Source organism: Ylistrum balloti, unplaced genomic scaffold (genome assembly GCF_031769215.1).
Source record: "Ylistrum balloti isolate Yb309-2 unplaced genomic scaffold, AGI_CSIRO_Ybal_v1 Utg371540, whole genome shotgun sequence".
In the NCBI taxonomy this organism is placed as follows: domain Eukaryota; kingdom Metazoa; phylum Mollusca; class Bivalvia; order Pectinida; family Pectinidae; genus Ylistrum; species Ylistrum balloti.
This window is the reverse complement of record NW_026782794.1, coordinates 111439-121979: the sequence shown is the minus strand read 5'-3', so window position 1 is coordinate 121979 and position 10541 is coordinate 111439.

Genomic DNA, 10541 nt, shown 5'->3' with positions numbered 1-10541 from the left:
ATTTCTAAAAATATGTGGTATCTTACACGTTCAATATTAATCAGCCAATTTTTTTAATATTTGACAGCGCATGTGTTTGCATCTCTCTATGTGAATTTAATAGATCGAAATGTCGTATGGGATAAAACAGCATCCATATATTTGTACATCGATCAAACTGACACAATACGAGACAAGTCAACAGTGTCAAACAGACATCAACCTATCAAATGTTAGGTATTAATTCAATAAACAATGAAGTATTCCCTTTTAAACATTTCTCTTTAATCATTTTGAAGTTAGGAATGTGACATGGAAAGAAATCGCCACATAAGATTGGTCTGCGCGTGATCACTATCGGCAGCAAATCATGTTCCGTGAAGTTTGAAGAGGGTCGAAGCATTCTATCAATGTCCGGTCTCAGTGTAGTGTTACATTGATATTTCGTTTCCTGTAGTGGCGATTGAGATCGCGTCGGATTTGAAACAAACTAATTTAGTAATAAGATCGTGAAACAAACCACTTGACTGATTATTAACCATTACCAGCTGTAGACATGTTGCGTTCTGGACAGTAGTTTGTTACTGAATACAATGCCAGACTAATGTGGATTATACTTGTTGTTTCGTCTTTTTTCTTCACTATCCACGAACATGCTAAAGTTTAAACAAAATGACATATGTTAAGAAATATTCAGCCACCTCCTTGCCTTAAACCCAGTTTGAATTCAGTCAAGGTGACTTTGAATCCTATATAATTCACTGCAACAACTTTAATCTTTTCTCGTGCATGTCAGCCTGGAATTTCTTCTCCCAAATAAACATTAGCGACACAAAGGCTAGGAAACTATTCATTTCGGGATTTAAATGTCAATATCGTTTTTACTCAATCCTTCAAAACGGAATCCAAGTCTACACGCAAAAATAACATTTTTAAGCGATTTTAGGACTGACCGCTCAAAACTCTACATAACACATTTGGGTGTTCGGAGAAGAAATACATTTAAGATCTGATCTGATTATTCATGGATCCTGGTCAATGTAACAAGAAAACTGATTGATGTCGTTGTATTGTTACTGTTTGTATAACCATTTCAGACAAACAGAAGTTGATAACATACATAACTAGCTAGTCCTCTTTGGTTTAAAGATTGACTCAATGTTTCTCTAGATATGGTTGGATAAATGACATCATATATTAACTAAACAGTAGCGTTCCAAAACCAAACGGTTACTTCGACAGAATCAGCCAAGTGGTTACCTCCGACAGACGTAACCAAGCGATTACCTCCGACAGACACAAGCTAAGGGATTACCTCCGACAGATATTACCAAGCGATTACCTCCGACAGATATTACCAAACGATTACCCCCGACAGACATAAGCTCAGGGGTTACCTCCGACAGACATTACCAAACGATTACCCCCGACAGACATAAGCTCAGGGGTTACCTCCGACAGACAATACAAAGCGATTATCTCCGACAAACACAAGCTCAGGGGTTACCTCCGACAGACGTAACCAAGCGATTACCCCCGACAGACACAAGCTCAGAGGTTACCTCCGACAGACGTAACCAAGCGATTACCTCCGACAAACACAAGCTCAGGGGTAACCTCCGACAGATATTACCAAGCGATTACCTCCAACAGACACTAGCTAAGGGATTACCTCCGACAGATATTACCAAGCGATTACCTCCGATAGACATTACCAAGCGATTACCTCCGACTGATACTAGCTGAAGGGTTACCTCCGACAGACGTAACCAAGCGATTACCTCCGACAAACACAAGCTCAGGGGTTACCTCCGACAGATATATCCAAGCGATTACCTCCGACAGACGTAAGCTCAGTGGTTACCTCCGACAGACGTAACCAAGCGATTACCTCCGACAGATACTAGCTGAAGGGTTACCTCCGACAGACGTAACCAAGCGATTACCTCCGATAGACATTACCAAGCGATTACCTCCAACAGACATAAGCTCAGGGGTTACCTCCGACAGACGTAACCAAGCGATTACCTCCGACAGATATTACCAAGCGATTACCTCCGACAGATATTACCAAGCGATTACCTCCGATAGACATTACCAAGCGATTACCTCCAACAGACATAAGCTCAGGGGTTACCTCCGACAGACGTAACCAAGCTCCGACAGACGTAACCAAGCGATTACCTCCGACAGACGTAACTAAGCGATTACCTCAGACAGACACTAGCTCAGGGGTTACCTCCGACAGACGTAACCAAGCGATTACCTCCGACAGACACAAGCTCATGGATTACATCCGACAGACATTACCAAGCGATTACCTCCGACAGATACTAGCTGAAGGGTTACCTCCGACAGACATTTCCAATCGATTACCTCCGACAGACATAAGCTCAGGGGTTACCTCTGACAGATATATCCAAGCGATTACCTCCGACAGACATTACCAAGCGATTACCTCCAACAGACATATGCTCATGGGTTAACTCCGACAGATATTACCAAGCGATTACCTCCGACAGACATAAGCTCAGGGGTTACCTCCGACAGTCATTACCAAACGATTACCTCCGACAGACATAAGCTCAGGGGTTTCCTCCGACAGACATAAGCCGCGGAGTTAGCTACACTACAGACATTTGACAAGCTAGTCACCTGCGGCAGATACCAGCATCCGAAAGATACTATAAAAGCGGTTACGTCCGACAGAAATGAGCCAAGTGGTTACCTCCGACAGACAATTGTTTAGTGGTTATCTCCAACAGACATCGGCAAAGCAAGCAATTACCTCTCGATGGACGGCAATCAGATGGGGAAAACTTTCAAGCTCGTGATCACTGCAAGCCTCGAGTTTCCCATCTTAGAATTATAATCCTCTTGTGCTGAAATCATTTTATCTGAACTCTAAGTATGTGAATGATTCTATTAATCTTTAATGAAGGTGGTCGGATTATAAGGCTTCATGGGAAATAGAAATTCTGGTGTTTATTCACATGTTCTACCTTCTCGTGAAAAATACCCGTTTCAACCCCACTGGAAGAAATACAACTGTTATTCATCAAGAAGCAAACATTGGCCCACTTGTCTACCTACAGCAATGGTGACTAATTATCTACATAGAGCGAAGGTTACTGATTATCTACCTACAGCGAAGGTGACTGATTATCTACCTACAGCGAAGGTGACTGATTATATACCTACAGCGAAGGTGACTGATTATCTACCTACAGCGAAGGTGGCTGATTATCTACCTACAGCGAAGGTGACTGATTATCTACCTACAGCGAAGGTGGCTGGTTATCTACCTACAGCGAAGGTGGCTGGTTATCTACCTACAGTGAAGGTGACTGGTTATCTACCTACAGCGAAGATGGCTGGTTATCTACCTACAGCGAAGGTGACTGATTATCTACATACAGCGAAGGTGACTGATTATCTACATACAGCGAAGGTGACTGATTATATACCTACAGCGAAGGTGACTGGTTATCTACTTACAGCGAAGGTGACTGATTATCTACATACAGCGAAGGTGACTGATTATCTACCTACAGCGAAGGTGGCTGGTTATCTACCTACAGTGAAGGTGACTGGTTATCTACCTACAGCGAAGATGGCTGGTTATCTACCTACAGCGAAGGTGACTGATTATCTACATACAGCGAAGATGGCTGATTATCTACATACAGCGAAGGTGACTGATTATCTACATACAGCAAAGGTGACTGATTATATACCTACAGCGAAGGTGACTGATTATTTAACTACAGCGAAGGTGACTGATTATCTACATACAGCGAAGGTGACTGATTATCTACATACAGCGAAGGTGACTGATTATCTACATACAGCGAAAGTGACTGATTATCTAACTACAGCGAAGGTGACTGATTATCTACATACAGCGAAGATGGCTGATTATCTACATACAGCGAAGGTGACTGATTATATACCTACAGCGAAGATGGCTGATTATATACCTACAGCGAAGGTGACTGATTATCTACATACAGCGAAGGTGACTGATTATATACCTACAGCGAAGGTGACTGATTATCTACCTACAGCGAAGGTGGCTGATTATCTACCTACAGCGAAGGTGACTGATTATCTACATACAGCGAAGGTGGCTGATTATCTACCAAACACGAAGGTGACTGATTATCTACATACAGCGAAGGTGGCTGATTATCTACCAAACACGAAGGTGACTGATTATCTACCTACAGCGAAGGTGACTGATTATCTACATACAGCGAAGATGGCTGATTATCTACCTACAGCGAAGATGGCTGGTTATCTACATACAGCGAAGGTAACTGATTATCTACCTACAGCGAAGGTGACTGATTATCTAACTACAGCGAAGGTGACTGATTATATACCTACAGCGAAGGTGACTGATTATATACCTACAGCGAAGGTGACTGATTATCTACCTACAGCGAAGGTGACTGATTATCTACCTACAGCGAAGGTGACTGATTATATACCTACAGCGAAGGTGACTGATTATATACCTACAGCGAAGGTGACTGATTATCTACATACAGCGAAGGTGACTGATTATCTACATACAGCGAAGGTGACTGATTATCTAACTACAGCGAAGGTGACTGATTATCTACATACAGCAAAGGTGACTGATTATCTACCTACAGCGAAGGTGACTGATTATCTAACTGACTGATTATCTAACTACAGCGAAGGTGACTGATTATCTACCTACAGCGAAGGTGACTGATTATCTACCTACAGCGAAGGTGACTGATTATCTACATACAGCGAAGGTGACTGATTATATACCTACAGCGAAGGTGGCTGATTATCTACCTACAGCGAAGGTGACTGATTATCTACCTACAGCGAAGGTGACTGATTATCTACCTACAGCGAAGGTGGCTGATTATCTACATACAGCGAAGGTGACTGATTACATACCTACAGCGAAGGTGACTGATTATCTACATACAGCGAAGGTGACTGATTATATACCTACAGCGAAGGTGACTGATTATCTACATACAGCGAAGGTGACTGATTATCTACCTACAGCGAAGGTGACTGATTATCTAACTACAGCGAAGGTGACTGATTATCTACCTACAGCGAAGGTGACTGATTATCTACATACAGCGAAGGTGACTGATTATATACCTACAGCGAAGGTGGCTGATTATCTACCTACAGCGAAGGTGGCTGATTATCTACCTACAGCGAAGGTGACTGATTATCTACCTACAGCGAAGGTGACTGATTATCTACCTACAGCGAAGGTGGCTGATTATCTACCTACAGCGAAGGTGGCTGATTATCTACATACAGCGAAGGTGGCTGATTATCTACATACAGCGAAGGTGACTGATTATCTACCTACAGCGAAGGTGGCTGATTATCTACATACAGCGAAGGTGGCTGATTATCTACCAAACACGAAGGTGACTGGATTATCTATCTAGAGCGAAGGTGACTGGATTATCTACCTACAGCGAAGGTGGCTGATTATCTACCTACAGCGAAGGTGACTGATTATCTACATACAGCGAAGGTGGCTGATTATCTACCAAACACGAAGGTGACTGGATTATCTATCTAGAGCGAAGGTGACTGGATTATCTACCTACAGCGAAGGTGGCTGATTATCTACCTACAGCGAAGGTGACTGGATTATCTACCTACAGCGAAGGTGGCTGATTATCTACCTACAGCGAAGGTGACTGGATTACCTACCTTGAGCGAAGATAAGTGGATTATCTAACTAGAGCGAACATGAATGGATTATCAAACTAGAGCGAACATGAATGGATTATCTACCGAGTGTGAAGATATGTGGATTATCTACCGAGAGTGAAGATATGTGGATTATCTAACTAGAGCAAACATGAATGGATTATCTACCGAGAGTGAAGATGTATGGATTATCTACCGAGTGTGAAGATGTGTGGATTATCTACCGAGAGTGAAGATGATCGAGTGAAGGTGGTAGGATTATCTATATCACAAACGAAGGAAATACTCAACATTATAAGGCATTCCCGTAACAGAATCTCCAATGTAATTGTGCAGTATGCATTTAGACAAATGTCAAACACCAATTAGTCATAATAACGTCGGAATAATGATGTTACCATGGAAACGTTTAATTTCACCACCGGCCTTACCCAAACCTCATTAAATATACATGCACTCAAGTCATTAGTGAAACTCATTTGGGCACGTGCAATCTGGATTTTAATTTTATCAATGACTATATGACGCAGTGGTGGTCATGTTTCCCTTTCATCAAGACAATGTAGTGTCGATTCGCATATCGACTTGAATAAACATTGGGAAATCAGGGACTCAGTCCAAAGTCAGTACCCTTCATACATCCCTGTCAACATATCTCACGACCCTGCAATCAAGTCAAAACATGCTACCACTCCCGCATCCCAATTCAAGCACTATAATCCTTCTGCGATCCAGTCCAATCACCCTACCCCTCCTACTAGCAAGGCTAAATACTCTAGTCCTACTATCAGTCCATTCACCCTACCCCAGTCCTCCTATCAGTCCAATCACCCTACCCCTCCTACTAGCAAGGCTAAATACTCTAGTCCTCCTATCAGTCCATTCACCCTACCCCAGTCCGCCTATCAGTCCAATCACCCTACCCCTCCTACTAGCAAGGCTAAATACTCTAGTCCTCCTATCAGTCCATTCACCCTACCCCTCCTACTAGCAAGGCTAAATACTCTAGTCCTCCTATCAGTCCAATCACCCTACCCCTCCTACTAGCAAGGCTAAATACTCTAGCCTATCAGGCCATTCACCCTACCCCAGTCCGCCTATCAGTCCATTCACCCTACCCCAGTCCGCCTATCAGTCCAATCACCCTACCCCTCCTACTATCAAGGCTAAATACTCTAGTCCTCCTATCAGTCCATTCACCCTACCCCAGTCCGCCTATCAGTCCAATCACCCTACCCCTCCTACTATCAAGGCTAAATACTCTAGTCCTCCTATCAGTCCATTCACCCTACCCCAGTCCGCCTATCAGTCCATTCACCCTACCCCAGTCTCTAGTCCTCCTATCAGTCCATTCACCCTACCCCAGTCCTACTAGCAAGGCCATTCACCCTACCCCAGTCCTCCTATCAGTCCAATCACCCTACCCCTCCTACTATCAAGGCTAAATACTCTAGTCCTACTAACCGACCATTCAACCTACCCCAGTCCGCCTATCAGTCCAATCACCCTACCCCTCCTACTATCAAGGCTAAATACTCTAGTCCTCCTATCAGTCCATTCACCCTACCCCAGTCCGCCTATCAGTCCATTCACCCTACCCCTCCTACTAGCAAGGCTAAATACTCTAGTCCTCCTATCAGTCCAATCACCCTACCCCTCCTACTAGCAAGGCTAAATACTCTAGTCCTCCTATCAGTCCAATCACCCTACCCCTCCTACTAGCAAGGCTAAATACTCTAGTCCTCCTATCAGTCCATTCACCCTACCCCAGTCCGCCTATCAGTCCATTCACCCTACCCCAGTCCGCCTATCAGTCCAATCACCCTACCCCTCCTACTATCAAGGCTAAATACTCTAGTCCTCCTATCAGTCCATTCACCCTACCCCAGTCCGCCTATCAGTCCAATCACCCTACCCCTCCTACTATCAAGGCTAAATACTCTAGTCCTCCTATCAGTCCATTCACCCTACCCCTCCTACTAGCAAGGCTAAATACTCTAGTCCTCCTATCAGTCCAATCACCCTACCCCTCCTACTATCAGGGCTAAATACTCTAGTCCTCCTATCAGTCCATTCACCCTACCCCTCCTACTATCAGGGCTAAATACTCTAGTCCTCCTATCAGTCCATTCACCCTACCCCTCCTACTATCAGGGCTAAATACTCTAGTCCTCCTATCAGTCCATTCACCCTACCCCTCCTACTATCAGGGCTAAATACTCTAGTCCTCCTATCAGTCCATTCACCCTACCCCAGTCCGCCTATCAGTCCATTCACCCTACCCCTCCTACTATCAGGGCTAAATACTCTAGTCCTCCTATCAGTCCATTCACCCTACCCCTCCTGCTATCAGGGCTAAATACTCTAGTCCTCCTATCAGTCCATTCACCCTACCCCAGTCCGCCTATCAGTCCAATCACCCTACCCCTCCTACTATCAGGGCTAAATACTCTAGTCCTCCTATCAGTCCATTCACCCTACCCCTCCTACTAGCAAGGCTAAATACTCTAGTCCTCCTATCAGTCCATTCACCCTACCCCTCCTACTATCAAGGCTAAATACTCTAGTCCTCCTATCAGTCCATTCACCCTACCCCAGTCCGCCTATCAGTCCAATCACCCTATCCCTTCTACTATCAGGGCTAAATACTCTAGTCCTTCTATCAGTCCATTCACCCTACCCCTCCTACTATCAAGGCTAAATACCCTAGTCCTCCTATCAGTCCAATCACCCTACCCCTCTTACTACCCCTCTCATTGTCTACAAGATTTTTACCCGTTCCACTTCACTTTATTCCTTACGCCCCTCCCTCCTCCTCCCTGTTTCACCCCTGATGCACCTTGTGTTTATTTTTCTTGTGTACTCTCTCTGACCGGATATGTATAAGACAGGGAACGGACTTAGGACAGAGAGTCAGCAGTCCCGTTAGGCTTCTTCATTAGTTGATGGTCATTACAAAACATACATTCTATTTTGTTCAAGGTCGGGGTCTCAGACAGTCTGTGCTGTGTTCTACTTACGCTATATTGATGCGAGACGAAGGCTCTCTTACTACAAATATCGAAACCGACAGCTCGAAACCGAAATAAGTGTGCGTAATAGATTTCCATTCCAGGAGATTTCTGTAGTGATTACAGCGATACAGCCTTAACAAGAGCAGGCCATATTTGGTCAATATATAAGATCACGCTTCATTTCGTGATGAATTGATGCTATATGATAAAAATTTCTGGAGAACTATATGTTTTGTGAATTTTGTATTAAGAAACAAGTTTGGCTACCAATAAAATTGACGACACTGCCTAGAAATCTCATCATATGATTTGAAGAATTCGACTTTTATATCGTAATATATATATTTATATGTAGAAAATATGACTAATTGGTTGGAAAACCGGTTATACTAAGACCAAAGTAGGTCAAACTGCGTCATGTCTTTAATCTTAGGTTAACCATCTTTGATTTTAATTTAGAAGTACGACACTTTCTCACTTATCAAATGTTGCTCTCCTTGTTTTTCAACAAAGGTTGATTCCACGACTCTAGGTGAAATTTTCTGATGTTGTTTGATTAAAGGAAAAGGGTTTTCAGGTTGTGCATCATAAGTTCTCAAAGTGTTTTACATCACAGGTTACTTTCCTCGATCCTCAGAATTGATCACGGAGACAAGATGGCTGCATGTTTATAAGAATTCTACTTAGTACCTTAATACCTTCCTTTGTTGAAGCTCTTCTGCTTTCTGATAAGATATCTCCATATTGCAATATTTCAGTTTCAATTTGATGAAGGAAATCTGTGACCATCGTCCTATGTTAAAAATTACGTAGCTTCACATATGGCTTTAGCCGGAAGTCAGAAATCTCAATATGTTATCTAATAAATGACAACGTGTCCTACATGTGACCAGTGTGACGTCATTATTGTAGACGATGGTACACCGTCAAAGTGACTGTTTCACTTGGTGGAATACCTGTCAGAATAAATTTTGCTAAGTTTAAATCAAATTGCAATTTTCGTGAATGGAATGTATATATCGTAAAACAGTTTCACTTCTATCGTTTGAACCAAATGAATTATGTTGAAGATACATTGACGTATCAATATGGAGCGTACATCTAATCGTGTTTTACTGTGGTTTCGTATCCCTTTAAATAACAAAGTCCAACTAAAATTGAACGCCAAGAGTTTAACACTTGACGGTGAAGCCTGGCAATAAAGTATTTAGATTTGCCATACTTGGGTGTCAAACGGAAGTGAAATATGAAGTGTGCTGCACCCAAGGGAATGTGTTGAGTGTGAAGGGCTGTACACACGGGAGTGTAAGACGATTAAAGGTTGAAGATAGTACCGTATGGATTTAATACAATTTTAATTACAATATTTTATAGGAACAGTGTTCTGTGTAAATCAAAATCTGGTGGTCGACGGAAAGATTCTGTTATGTGACTAGAGCCTGGTCAATTGGCGAGGCGTGTGTTATGCGAAGAGGGACAACTCTTGCTGTCTTGCCCTTCCAAACCATACTTGACTGTTTATTGAGACAGCTTGAACGGAGCAGAGATAAATGGATGTCGACTTGGGCAACATAAAACAGAAAATGTACCGATATTGTTGTAGAAATATTATCAAGGCAAAGCACTTATCAGAGGCTTTCTACTAAAACACGAGAAACCATCCAAATGTACTAAAACACTAAAAATCATCCGAATGTACTAAAACACGAGAAACCATCCGAATGTACTAAAACACTAAAAACCATCCGAATGTAATAAAACACGAGAAACCATCCCAATGTACTAAAACACGAGAAACCATCCCAATGTACTAAAACA